The sequence below is a fragment of the Dendrobium catenatum genome, unplaced genomic scaffold (assembly GCF_001605985.2).
Source record: "Dendrobium catenatum unplaced genomic scaffold, ASM160598v2 fragScaff_scaffold_1607, whole genome shotgun sequence".
In the NCBI taxonomy this organism is placed as follows: Eukaryota; Viridiplantae; Streptophyta; class Magnoliopsida; order Asparagales; family Orchidaceae; genus Dendrobium; species Dendrobium catenatum.
Window position 1 is genome coordinate 131,220 of NW_021320069.1, and position 14,881 is coordinate 146,100.

Sequence of the window (14,881 nt, forward strand, 5' to 3'; positions counted from 1 at the left end):
ATGCAACACCCTATAATTATGCAAACCTATTGGTTGAGGTTTAAAATTGCGCAATAGAGTTTTGAAGTGTTTTTCGTCCATTAGGAGAGACGTAAGCCTCAAAATTCAAAAGTTGCATAAATAAAATGAAGATTAAAAATAATTTTTTACATAATAATCAAACAAAATACTAAAGGATGGCATAAGAAACAAATTGACAAAAATATGAAAAAAAATGCACGAGACATAAAGTGACAAAAAAATAAATTGTGTGAAATAAAATTGAAATCTAAACGTCACAATAGCAAAACAACATAAAATTTAGTAATTGCAAAATCAAACGAAATGTAGTTTAATTCAAAATTCTTTTTTTCCCTATTCCCTGCTCATCCACATTTAATTCATAATAAAATAGTTGATGAGGACATCAAGACATGGAAAATTTACTAGAGGCGTGGTCGTCGATCTACGGCCACGATTGCATCGCCTTAATTTTGATTTTTCATATTTATCATTGATGTATTATTTTTATTTTGTGAAGTTTTATTATGCTTTTCCATTTTTGCCCTTACTTAAGGGCTTAGGTATGTGTAAGCCCAAGGGGCATTTTAGTACTTTGCATTTTCTCATTGTATGGGCTATTTAAAGCCTCCCTCTTCTTCTTTGAAGGTTAATGAATGAATTATAAGAAAATTCCTGCACATGTGTTCTTTGAGATGTGAGAGTTCTAGGAGAGAGCTTTGGAGAGATTCCTAGGGAGAGAAAATGGATCACCCACCAACCTTTGAGACGGCCGGGTTCGTGGTTTATTTTATCGTTCATTTATTTCAATCTCTTCTCCTCCTAGTCGCCAGATTTCCTAGTCACCCCCACCTTGCCGTCGGCCAACGTCTCCCACCCCCACCACCTCAAGCCACCACCCTTCTTCCCCACTACAACCACCGGCCCGCTTACCCAAAGCCTCACCCCACCCGCCCGTCCTTCATCCAACCTAACCAAAGCCCAAGCCTCCCCCTTTCCTCTTTGGAATTTCTCTCCATCATTGCCTACAATTACTCCTTTCCTAATTTGGTTGAATAATTTAGGTAACTCAATAACTTTGCAAAATTCAAATTTATTTAAATTTGAAAAGTTACCTAAAATATCATTCCTATCTTAAGAAAGTTCCCAAATCCTCTCCTATTGATTTTAATTTAAATTAGGATGAAATATCTCATCCCAAATTTGATTCCCTAATTTAAGGAAGCATTAAAAGCTTCCTTAAACTCCCCTCTAGCCCATTAAGCCGCCGTCCCCATCATCATTAAGTCCTTGGATTTATTTCCCAAACCCAATCTCACCTTTTGGAAATAATTCAAACTACTTCTCCCCAAATTCAAATTTGAAATTACTAGATGGACAAGAGGGGGGTGAATTGTGAAAACTTTTTGACAATAGTTAAAACTTAAGCAGGAGTTCTAATATTTTTTGATGTTTTAAAATTTTAACATGAAAATTTAAACAACTTTTCTTTCACAAATTTTCCCAAGCAAATATTGCAAAATAAAATGCACGCAGTAATAAAAGACAATAAGGAAAAAAGCACAACGAGATTTTTATAGTGGTTCGGTCAAACCATGACCTACGTCCACTCCCCGGAGTCCTCCGCTCCGGGTATTTCACTACAGGCAATAGCTCTCCTTTTGCCCCCCTTGGCAAGGCAGAGAAGCCCTTACAATACTCTCTTTCACTAACCCGGCGTGGCGGAGTGTCAAACTCTGTTTTCACCCTCCTGGCGACGGCAGAGAACCTTCTCGTTTTTCTCCCTCCTGGAGAAGGCAGAGTACCTCGAGGTCACAGATGTAGAAGAGCCTTTCTCCTTGGAGATCCTCCCACAAATTCTTCTAAGGCTACAGGAGGAACAAGATGCAGCAAGTTCGGAGAAACCGTGTGATCTCCCTCACACCTTCTCCCTCACAACGCTCAGGATCATACAGTACTATGAGACAAAATCGAAGAGATCATCCGGGACGATCTTCGGGATGATTATAATTCGTCTCTGTTCATCGTATTGTACGAATGGGTTCGTACAGTACGATGTTCAAATTATAATTAAGCCTGGATTTCTTGCACTAATCACGGGTTAAATTAAGTAAGTATTTAAAATAAATCGTACAGTACGAAGGTGTTCGTACAATACGAGCGGCGTAAAATAACTTACTTAAGTTAAAACGATGGCTAGAGTTTTGTATTTGAACATATCGTACGGTACAATATTTTTCTTACAGTACGATCTATTCACAGAATCGTCCTACAAAGCTCTGATCGTACGGTACGAATTAACATCGTACAGTACGATCTACAGAGAAAGAAATACTCTACATTTTACATTTAAAAATGAACTCTCCCCCTGTATGTGTGCATGGTTGCTCAGACTTCTATGCATTTTGTGGCCAAACTCAAGAAAATAAAAATAAAATAAACAACAAAATACATTGCAGACTCATACTCCTAATCTACCCATTCTTGAGTCTTCCTGTCGTCCTGAGTAGCTTTCGATCATCCTGAAATGTTAGTACTCACGGACAATAGCAAAAAAAATAATATTCAATGAATAGATAATTCAAACGACATTATTTGTCATCATCAAAATCTCAAACTCGGGGTTATGGGTTGCAACAAAATTGTTTCTTAAAAGAAATTTCTATTTTAGGAAACTATCCAATCAAATCCAAATCAAATTTGAATTAGATTGGAAGTAATTCCTCCCTCCTTAATTGGGAGTCCCAATGAGGCAAACATTAACTCTTCTTCCCAATCCCCTCCCCCCTATGGATGCCGCCGGCCCCATGCCTCCCTCCCCATTTAATTTCTTTCCAAACTTGGAGTATGGAGATTGAGAGGGAAACCATTCAAATTCTTCATCCAAATTTCAGATTTAAAACTATCCAGAAATTCCTGGATGATAGCAGAGGTTGTCTTCTCTTCCAAACCTGAAAACTGCTGTCCAAGAGAAGTCCAGCTGCGGTCCAGAAATAATTCTCGAATTCTGGACAGGATCTAGTTGCTGTCCTGAATTTCAGAATCAGGAGAACTGCTGTCCAGCAACCTGGAAGACCATAATTTGCTGTCCGAAGCTTCCGGTAGCATTGAAGAGCATACCAAAGCTTGCCGAACCTCATAGGGTGCTGTCCAGAATCTGTCCCAGGCATCCAACCTGCTGTCCAAAGACTCCAGCGAGAATTTGTCGCTGTCCAGCTGCCTAAGAAGCTGCTACGTGCTGTCCACTTTCTCTCAAGCACATAAACACCACACCGGAGCTTTGTTTGTTTTGTTTATTTGGGTAATATTTCCTCCTACTCTTTTATCTTTTAGTCGCTCTCAATTGTAGTTCTAATTGACTCATGGAAAATTGTGTTAATACTTCCCGTTAAAGCCTAGTACTTATTAGGAGTTGTGTGAGAGATCTTTCATAGCACTACTCTTATTGTTAGACTAGGAATTTCTTGTTGAAACCTATCTCGTATGTAACGTCAAGAGTAATTGGTTATTATATGGATTTTACTTTTCGCAAGTGACTTTTCCTAAGCTTTTGTTACCGCTCTTTGTGTTTTATTTCATTGTCTAACTCACCATAAAGCTTTAGTTAACTTGCTCTTAATCATCAAGCGTGCAAAATCCTTATTTAAATTGTATTTCCATATATGTCCTACATCATCTGGTATCAGAGCATGACTAGCATGCATTACATGTGCTAGAAGTCATCCTAGGAACTTACCTAACCATTCTTATGTATTGTTGCATTGCATATCATCATTTAACCTAGTTAAGTTACTGTTATGCTTGCTGTCCACATCATTCCTGCACACATCTAGTGAATGTTAGGCTAGTTTCTTAGTATCTAAATGATGACCCTTACACCTAATCTTCATTAGGTTTCACTCAGCGCTTCTCATGGACCCGATAGGACTTCAAAAGAAGTTAGATGACCTAGTTAACCTAGTGGGCTCTATAACTAAAACCATAAAGAAGAAACATGTTGACTCTCCGCACTCTAGGTATGTGCCCCATTCGGTCAATCATGTTAGTCGGAAGATTACTCACTCAGCTTATCGTCCTAGTCCTGAGCCCACGCCACAACAACCTCACTTAGAGTCACATAATCATCTGCCCACCTTTGATGGTTTCTCGGATCCTTACTACTTTAAGGAATGGGTTAGACAGTTAGATGACTATTTTGAAATACATGATATTCCTGAGTCCCACCGGGTGAGCATTGCTAAGGCTCGCCTAAACGGTCGTGCTCGTCAATTTTGGATGAGGGTAGAAGATCATATATAGTCTCGTGGTGAATACCCTACTTTTGATTGGAAAAACATGAGATGAGAACTTAAATTAAAATATCTCCCTCTCCTACCTCTATCTCCCCTTACCCCAACACCTAGTAATCTTCATCTAGAACACCACCCTGCCTCTTTTGTTGGGACAAACCGTGAACATCACTGTGGTCAAGACCACCTATTCCTTAGTAATATCAGAGTTGCTGCCCCACCCTGTAGGTCTTCACCTAGCCTTGATGGCCGACCCTTTATTGGGTCTTCTGTTGGATCGATCCCATATGACTCCTCACTTGGGCCGACTCCTAGACATTCCAGTCCCCCTTGTCTAAGCACGCATCCTCTCTGTGTGGTGGAATCCGATTTACCTCACCTCATGAGTGACTTGACCACCTTTCAGTTTAATATGAATTCTGAGGCTACCCGACCTTTGGCCTCCCCAGTCTTTGACCCTGCCAGTGTAATTTCAACAAAAAAATGCATTACAAAGAAAAAGTCTCTTGAACTTGAAACTGAGTGCATCCATTTCGTGGATACTAATGATATAATTGATGATGAGGACTTCTTTGAGGATGAAATTGAAGTGATTGAATTATACTCCCAGCATAACTTAAATCATGATGTAGGAGATTTAGAACCTTTGAACATTGATACCTTAGCCCATCCCGATCCTAATCTCATCAAGGATATCCCGTTGGATAAAGTCTGCCTGGATGATATTAATGTGATCTCGAAAGAAAATGATCTGACCTTAAGCATGTTGAAATTGAATTCGGAAGATAGTAATCTAAATCTGAATTATTCTGAGCCTAATTTAGAAAATGAGCATCTTATTTTATTGGAGTCTATATTAGGAGTTGCTCCTTTAGATTTACATTTGAAAGAGCGTGTCTATCTTGATCGGACTTATCTCATCATTCCTCGTACCAACTTTAATGTTAGAAAGAGTATTAGCTCATACTTTCATGTCACATCTCTAACTATTGTGCCCACATCTGTTATAGACACTCTACCCCATCTTTTGAGTCCCATATATGCTGGTGACTCCTTGGGCTATCCCATTATTGTTGTGAGTCAGGACCCATTGTCTTATCATGTTCTTGATTCCTCCGTTATTTCCTCCATATTTTTGTCCTTCCCTATTAAGGACAATCTCTCTCCTAGTTGGATAATTTTGCTAGATTACCCTGCTGCCCCTAGGAGACTATCTATGGCCATAGCTGAAACTCCCTATGGGAATACCCTTTTTGCTAAGGATGTCTTCATTGCTCCTCCTACACCCGTTCCCTTAAACATGAAAATCTTATGTCCTCTCATTTTGTGATTGATCCATCTTTATTCCTATATATGTGCTTGTGAGTCAGTATGTGGTGTCTGTTTTCATCCAAAATTTCCCTCCGTTTAAAACTTTATGTGAGCCCACAATCCATGCATGTCAATCATCATGCACACCGAGTCTCTTGCATCCACATTTGCATTACATCTGCATGACTTACATAAGGAAATTGCACGTAAAATGGAGCAGAGCAACATTAATTATAAGCTTCTTATTGATTTTAAACAAAGATTTAAAACCTTAGAGCATACTTGTTAACGGCGAATGGCGCATCATGGCGCAAAGGTCCTATTTGAGCCATGACGCATAACGCACGGCGCGGTGCGCGCCATTTTGAACATGATGCAAATCATAAAAGAATTATAAAATAATAAGCATGAATATGAAATATCATTAAATTGAAAGACAAACTATCATAATAACAATCAAACAATGACAATACAAATAAATAACAATCCAACATAATTTCAAGTCCAATTAGTCAATCTTCATACAACTAAAATATATTTAAATGAAAACAAATAGCATTAAGAAGATAATAATATGCAATCTAACATTTATCTTAATACTTTTAATATATTTAAAAATTAAAAATATATAATCTTAAAAATAAAATAAAAAATAAATATAATTACATTAAAAAAATTTTAAAACAAATGGCGCGCGCTATTTTGCGCCGTGCGCCATGCGCCATGGGGCGCATGTGGCGCAAATAGCGCGCGCCATTTTGAACGTTTGCACCATGCCATACACATGGCGCCGTAGATGTGCCGCACCACGCCGTGCGCCATGACGTGCGATATTTTGCGCCATTAACATCTATGCCTTAGAGGTTGGTGACTCAGTGATGGTGCGGATTCGTCCGGAACGGTTCCCACAAGGAACTGTTAATATGTTACAAGCCAAAAATGTGGGGCCATTCAAAATAATCAAGAGAATCAACGACAATGAAAAAGGAGTGGATCTGCCTGCAGAATTCGACATTAATCCCTCCTTTAACATAGAAGATATGGTTACTTATGAGGATCTGGAGTGTAACCCGCCATATCCACTTCAATTTGAGCCTTGTGTAACCCCACCTTGTGAGAACCCAAGCTTACCTCCATTCCCAAATATTTCTAAAATACCTATAACGGAGAATGTTGACATGATTTTAAATGATGATATTATTTCTACAAAAGCGGGTGATAGAAGAAGATATTTGATTAGGTGGTGAGGCAAGCCCGAGTCAGAGGACATCGACTTAGAGCACGAGGAGCTTTAGCAGATCGACCCAGACGCACTAGAGTTCTACGAGAGCACCCGGGACGCGTACTCGACGGAGTCGAGCTCTTTCCCACCCCGGGAGAATGATGATGACATCAAGACATGGAAAATTTACTAGAGGCGTGACCGTCGATCTACGACCACGATTGCATCGACTTACTTTTGATTTTCATATTTATCATTGATGTATTATTTTTATTTTGTGAAGTTTTATTATGCTTTTCCATTTTTTCGCTTACTTAAGGGCTTAGGTATGTGTAAGCTCAAGGGGCATTTTAGTACTTTGCATTTTCTCATTGTATGGGCTATTTAAAGCCTCCATCTTCTACTTTGAGGGTTAATGAATAAATTATAAGAAAATTCCTGCATGTGTTCTTTGAGTTGTGAGAGTTCTAGGAGAGAGCTTTTTAGAGAATCCTATTCAGAGAAAATGGATCACCCACCAACATTGGAGACGGCCACGTTCGTGGTTTGTTTTATCATTCTTTTCTTTCAATCTATTTTCCTCCTAGTCGCCGGATTTTCTAGTCACCCCCACTTTGCCGCCGGCCAACGTCTCCCACCTCCACCACCTCAAGCCACCACCCTCCTTCCCCACTACAACCACCGGCCCGCTTACCCAAAGCCCCAACCCCATGCCTCCCTCCCCAAAGAGACAAGCATTAACTCTTTTTTCCCAATCCCCTCCCCCCTATGGATGCCGTCAGCCCCATGCCTCCCTCCCCATTTAATTTCTTTCCAAACTTGGAGTATGGAGATTGAAAGGGAAACCATTCAAATTCTTCATCCAAATTTCAGATTTGAAACCTTTCCTCTTCGGTCTACTTGCTATCCAGAAATTCCTGGATGATAGCAGAGGTCGTCTTCTCTTCCAAACCTGAGAGCACTGCTGTCCCAAAGAAGACCAGCTGCTGTCCAGAAATAATTCTCGAATTCTGGACAGGATCTAGTTGCTGTCCTGAATTTCAAAATCAAGAGAACTGCTGTCCAGCAACCTGGAAGGCCATAATTTGCTGTCCGAAGCTTCCGGTAGCATAGAAGAGCATACCAAAGCTTGCCGAACCTCACAAGGTGCTGTCCAGAATCTGTCCCAGTCATCCAACCTTCTGTCCGAAGACTCCAGCGGGAATTTGTCGCTGTCCAGCTGCCTAAGAAGCTGCTATGTGCTGTCCACTTCCTCTCAAGCACATAAACACCACATCGGAGTTTTGTTTGTTTGGTTTATTTGGGTAATCTTTCCTCCTCTTTTATCTTTTAGTCGCTCTCAATTGTAGTTCTAATTGACTCATGGAAAGTTGTGTTAATCCTTCCCATTAAAGCCTAGTACTTATTAGGAGTTGTGTGAGAGATCTTTCGTAGCACTACTCTTATTGTTAGACTAGGGATTTCTTATTGAAATCTATCTCGTATGTAACGTCAAGAATAATTGGTTATTTTGTGCATTTTATTTTTCTCAAGTGACTTGGCCTAAGCTTTTGTTACCGCTCTTTGTGTTTTATTTCATTGTCTAACTCACCATAAAGCTTTAGTTAACTTGCTCTTAATCATCAAGCGTGCAAAATCCTTATTTAAATTGTATTTTCATATATGTCCTGCATCAATAGTAATGGCACAGAACAACTTATAAGTCATATGCACTCTCATCATTGCGGGGGTCTTTATTTGAATGATCGTCATAACAAATTGCTCTCCCTTATCTCATTACCTGTGGAGTCCAATGCTTCCCAAACTATTGCTTCTTCATTTATTTCAATCATTTACCTCTTTACTAAGCATTTTTCATCAATATAAAGATGAGATTAATAATCCAAAATAAATAAAATTTAACAAAACAATTTTTAAATACCTTTTTCTTTTTAGTTAGACTATGGTTGGATTACAGTATATGCAAATGCTTTGTTCTATCACCATCAAAGAAATTAGTATTCAAATCTTCTCGTAATTCAGATGGTGTTACATGTACTTCATCATCTACAAACCACTCATTATCTGATATGTGGTCCTCACAAATCAAAGGATTTTCATCATCCTTTAACCCTTTCTTCTTCAAGTTCTTATCTTTAAGTCTCATGTTGTACATGTACACTAAAGAATTCATCCTTAAAGTTGTCAGCCTATTTATACTCTTCTTGTGCACTTGATTATACATACTCCAATTGAGTTTACATTAATGCATTAAACCCAAAATCTTCACAACAAAATGCTAGAATTTTAGAGTGTCATTATCAAATTGAATTCAACATTTAACAAGGTTTACATAAATTAGTAAGTAGATGGTGTTACATGTACTTCATCATCTACAAACCACTCATTATCTGATATGTGGTCCTCACAATTCAAAGGATTTTCATCATCCTTCAACCCTTTCTTCTTCAAGTTCTTATATTTAAGTCTCATGTTGTACATGTACACTAAAGAATTCATCCTTAAATTTGTCAGCCTATTTATACTCTTCTTGTGCACTTGATTATACATACTCCAATTGGGTTGCATTAAGATGAATAATGCATTAATCCCAAAGTCTTCACAACAAAATGCTAAAATTTTAGTGTGTCATTATCAAATTGAATTCAACATTCAACACGGTTTACATAAATTAGTAAGTAGAATGAATTTCAAACAAATGAGTACATAGTATATTAAAGACAAATCAAATTATTTGGAAATTGCTTGGAAAGAGTGTCCTTCGCCTATTACAATTCAAAAAAACCTCTTTATTCCTAAAAAATATCAATTGCATGCAACATTTATTCTCTCAGTTGAATCAGCTATAAGTCTATCCATGCAATAGTATAGTTCTAATTTCATTGCAAGAATTGTTGACCTATTTTCTACATATTGATACTGAGAAATTAGATAATAACATGTTGCATGTAAGTGCTGATGAAACTATAGCTCTCACATTTCATCACTGATATTCCAAAATTTTCCTCTTTTCTCCTAAATTATTGGCAATCATCTCTTTTGCTTCATTCATAGTATTATATATGAAACCATAACAAGCTTCTTCTCGGCATCTACCATCCTCAAAACCTACATCAATGGTCTAGTGGTTGTAATAACAAACATCACACTCTACTAAAATTTATCATTTCAAATAATCTTTCTAACGCCTTTCCCCTCAGATTTTCTAACCCAAGCAAAACTCAACAACTGTATTAAGGTGAACATCGCTTCCAAAGGCTGCATTGCCTCTAGTATGCTCTGCAAAGTCAAATAGGCAGTGACAAATATGATTGTTATGAGCCTAAGTATTTCATTTTTGAAAATTTTCTCATAAGTTTTAAAACATAATCAGTGATTATAAATAAATTTATTTATCTTTTTATCTTTTTTTAGTGTATTCTTGTGATGCGGCATCTCCCCAAAATTTTTAAGGATGAGACCTATGCAGTATACGGCACATGGAGTCTAATATTAATATCTTCTCTTTTTATAAGCTTTGCCCCTGCATCCCAATAAGCATTGGCACTATTTGTTACCATTTGAACTATCGAGTGTTCTTCAATCTCCTCATCAACACAATCAAGCAGTTCAAAAAGAAAATCAATATTTTTCACCAGATCAAATGCCTCAACAAATTTCAAGAACATAGTGCCATAAGGGTTATTAATTAATATGTTTATCAAACTTCTGCTCTTTATAACTGACCATCCATCAAACATGATAGTTACTCATGTTTGACTCCAAGTCCTCTAAACAATACCTCTCTCAGTGTTTGCCAACTCCTTCAAAACCCATATCCTCAAATCATACATAGATGGAGGTTTCAACCCTCACCCATAGACTCCAACTGAATGGATCATGTTGTAATAAGAAGGTGAGATTGTAACGTTAAACATGATAACATTCTCATAAAAAAAAATATCTATATCCATGCATACCTGTATCCGTGCCTCCCTAGCATTCTCTAGGACTAGTTTTTGTGATGTAGGTCTCCCTTCCTATTTATCTTTTATAGAGTTTGTCATATACTGATCCATAAGACCCCTTGCACCTCTATAAGACATTTGATATAATGGGGAGGATGAATCTTTATCATTTTGCTTGTTGTCGTAACGACCCAACATCAACTCTGTCATCAAACTGCTTTTGTTCCAGATGTTTCCACATTAATGTCTTAAAAGTGCAACATTCTTGTATGATTCACATCGGAAGCACAAACCCTTCGCTCTCTTGTCCTACACCTCTAAATCCTTAAGGCACTTGAAATTATCCCTAGGGCGAGCTCCCCCACTCTTCTCCCTCGATGCCTCCAGCTGAAATGACACCATATGGGTCCTTGGTACTAAAGAAGTCGAGGCACTCCTATAGGAGCCTCCCGTGACTCCGCTCATATTGATCCTCTCCTATCTTTGATCCTTCGCTATTCGGGCTAGCTCCATCGTCACCCTCCACCCCTTCAGCCTCACCAATCAGAGGTCTACCCGTATGTCGAGCTTTAGGCCCTTCATAAAATTTTTCTCAAACACCGCCTTTGAAATCCCCCTTAACCATCCCAACAACAACTCAACTCTCTCCATATACTCCATGACGATCCCCTCCTGCGTCAAAGCAGAGAATTGCTCGTGTAGGCTCCATTCCCAAATGGTTATGAAATGCTCCAACAAGCAATCCTTAAACTCCTAAGAATGGATCGAATATCTAGCCTTCCTTCATTGGAACCAAGCTAGGGCTTTCCCCTCTAGACATAGTCCTGCGGCCATAAGCTTCTCCTCCTCGGTCAACCCATTCACCATGAAATACCTCTCTAGCTGGTACACCCACCCAAAGGCATCCTCTTCAAATATCGGCATCTTCAACCACCTTACCCTAATATCTCCACTCCAACTTTCTCTCCCTCCAATGGTTCCCCCCGTGCATCTAGGTTGGGAATCCCACCTCTCCTCCATCTTCCATGCAAAACCTGATCCCCATGGCTTCGCTCAACCCCCCTCCATCTTTGGTCACCCACTCCCCTTTTTCGAAATGCCTCCCATAGTGGTTAGACACCCTAGCACCTCACCACAAAATTTTCTCCTTGATATCCCCCAATCTGAAAACCTGATTTGCCCCTTATCGAAGCCCTAAGAGGTGGCTCTTTATGAAAGTAACTCTCCTCGTCGAACTCCTCCCGTTCGGTCTTCTTTCCCTTAAACTCGGCCACAGGAATCCCAGTCAATTCTTAGTTAGGGTTAACAATCAGAACCGCTAGTAGAGTTTTGGATTGCATCTTCATAAGTTTCATCATCATCTCCTCCAACCCTCCAAATCGATAGTCCATTCGATTCTCCATAGTTGAAACCTTCCATCGATGGTTGAGAACTTCTCCATCAAGAATTTTATTTACATCCACTTTCTTTGCTGTCAAAACTCTAAAACTCGCTCTGATACCAATTTGACACATCTTGAAAGTAAAAACAACAAAATAGATAGAAGAAAAATGCATGAATTCAAATATGGGGGTTGATTTTTTTATTACTTCTTCAATAATAACGAAAGATACAATTGATCTACTATTATAGGGTAGATCGGCTCTCCCGCAAACCATAGCTGTCGCTAGGAAACTCAAACCAAACCGTAGAAAATAAACTTAGCACATATATCCTCCTAATCCTGCATAAAACTCCCCTTTAAACAACTCTCACAAACAAAAAAACATAATTGAAACCTTCTTAAATAGCATAAACACAATTAAGAAACATTCCCAAATAGCATAAACACAATTAGTAAACCTTCCTAAACAATTAAAAACTTTCTAAACAGCATAAACACAATTAGGAAACTTTCCTAAATAGCTCCCAATTAATTCCTCCTACTTACAAGGGGGGGCCAAAATCTCCCCCTCTACTGCTCCTGGTTCCGCCCAACCAAAGAACTAGTTCGGCCAAGGCCAGGCTAGTCTGGGCCGGCTAGGTGGTCCCCCTTGGCGTATCACATGCATTTTAATAAAAAATATAATGTATTTTCAATTTATATGCATTAAGCTATGATATAAATAAAACTCCATAAAATTTATATTCCTTGTCACTCTCAAGCTACCATCAAGATACGAGATTCATGAAGGCAGCAGAATGGGTTTGATGTGACTCTTCGAGGTCCCATTGTATTTTGAGTAAGCTTGAAATGGACAACAAGCTATTGAAGCTGCTTTGATTACCAATTGGAAGCAGCTTTGGAGAAAACTTTTTAGAGTTTTTTAACATGCTTTGATAAATATTTTGGGAGAGTTAGGTGCATATGAAAAGTGAAGAAAAATCTAAATGAAACTTTGCATGTATAAATGTTAAATATTTTTGCAAACAACTTTAGAGAAATATAAGCGTTCATCAAATCAAGGCTTTCCTTTCATGATTCTCATTTGATAAAATCATTTCCTCAATTTCGTAGGATTATTGTAAAATGGTTTTCATTTTGTATATTTTAGTATATATTACATAGAGATTGAAGTATAATCTTTAGCTGATATCCATTAGGTCACTTCAATTTAAAAACTTTGACTTAGTGTTTTATAATCCTTAAGATCATGCAAAAAGGAACTTGGCAAATGCGCTTCTTATCATATTTAAATTAAAGTAGGGGTTCTTTCACCCTAAAAGCGAAGGTGTAATTGCTTCTCCACCTACTCGTGGAGTAAAGGAGTTGGGCTTATAGTGATAAGTCTAAAATACTGAAAATCCTACGTCCGTCATCTTTAGTGTGGATGTAGGTTGATTAACCATTGTATATATTTGTCTCAATATTCATGATTAGAATTACTTGTACTTTATTCTTTATTTACTTATTTAGTTGCTTATGCTAGACATTAAATTTGATGAATGGTGTAACTTTGTATATAGTAGATTTATTTATTGTGTTCAAAATTGCAATTGCTATCACTCTAAGCATTTCTATTGTAATAACCATCATAATTGTTTTTGTACGCTTGTAATACTTAATTTTTATTATTAACCATAATAATTGTGGCTTGTGTAATTGATTGAATCGTTAATATTGAGTTTAATAATTATAACTCACTCCTATATCTTAACCATATACCAACACCTAAGTTAAACATGTGTGGTGTGTGATTAGATAAATAGATTTAATTATTATATAATTTAGCTTTTGTTAGTGTTTAGATTGTGAGGATTTTAATTGGGGTTAACTACGGAATTGTGATACCTCAGTCCATTATTAGCAAACCCATCTTCTTTCACTACAACCTTTGTTTTACTATCATGTTGCTCCTTGATATTAAAAAATTATTTGTCCTGCAACACCCTTCTATCCTCACAAAATTTTTATCTTATATTGCTCTTTCATAATCACCAATCACCAATAATTGATTTCACAATTGCTACCATTGTTCCAATGTTTTGATGTCTTCTGCATGGAAACATCATTGCTTCCACATGGTATCACCACAAAACCCTTTGCCACCTTCAAATTGTTAGTAAAAATGACAAGGCATGTCCTCTCTCACCTAGTTGCCTAATCAAGGTTAAGTTCCTCTTCACGCCAAAATGTGCCACACATTCTGAAGCCCCACATAATCTCATTCATAATCCTAATTAGCACATAAATAATTTCTGTTATGCTCGATGTTTCATCTTCATCAACATGAATTTTCCTGCAATCTCCTGCAAAATAGTTGGTTATAAACTCTGCATGTGGAGTAAAATAAAAAGATACCCTTAAGTTTGGGATCTAGAACTTCATAAAACTATGCACACTAAGGATCAATACATTATTGATCTCTTCTATTATAGTATTCACATATTCATCCGCCTTACTTGAACTCTCTCCATCATTCTTTTGCGGACAATATCTTTTCAGGCGTGTAATCTTACTACATTACCAGAATGCATCGTTGCAAACATTGGATTGACTCAGTACCAGAGATTTGGATGTGCCTAAGATGTTGAGATGTCTTGAGTATCACTAAGAGGATCTAGTTGTTAAACTACAAGTCTGTTATTGTATGTGTACATGTGGCACTCTATTATCCACATACCTACAACTG

The 14,881-nt window shown here is 37.8% G+C and overlaps 1 protein-coding gene across 2 annotated transcripts in view; it reads right to left on the reverse strand.

The window, feature by feature from the left end:
• LOC110093739 (protein RER1A) overlaps positions 1–14,881 on the reverse strand; it is a 33,112-nt gene that overhangs the window by 1,957 nt on the left and 16,274 nt on the right. The window lies entirely within an intron of this gene.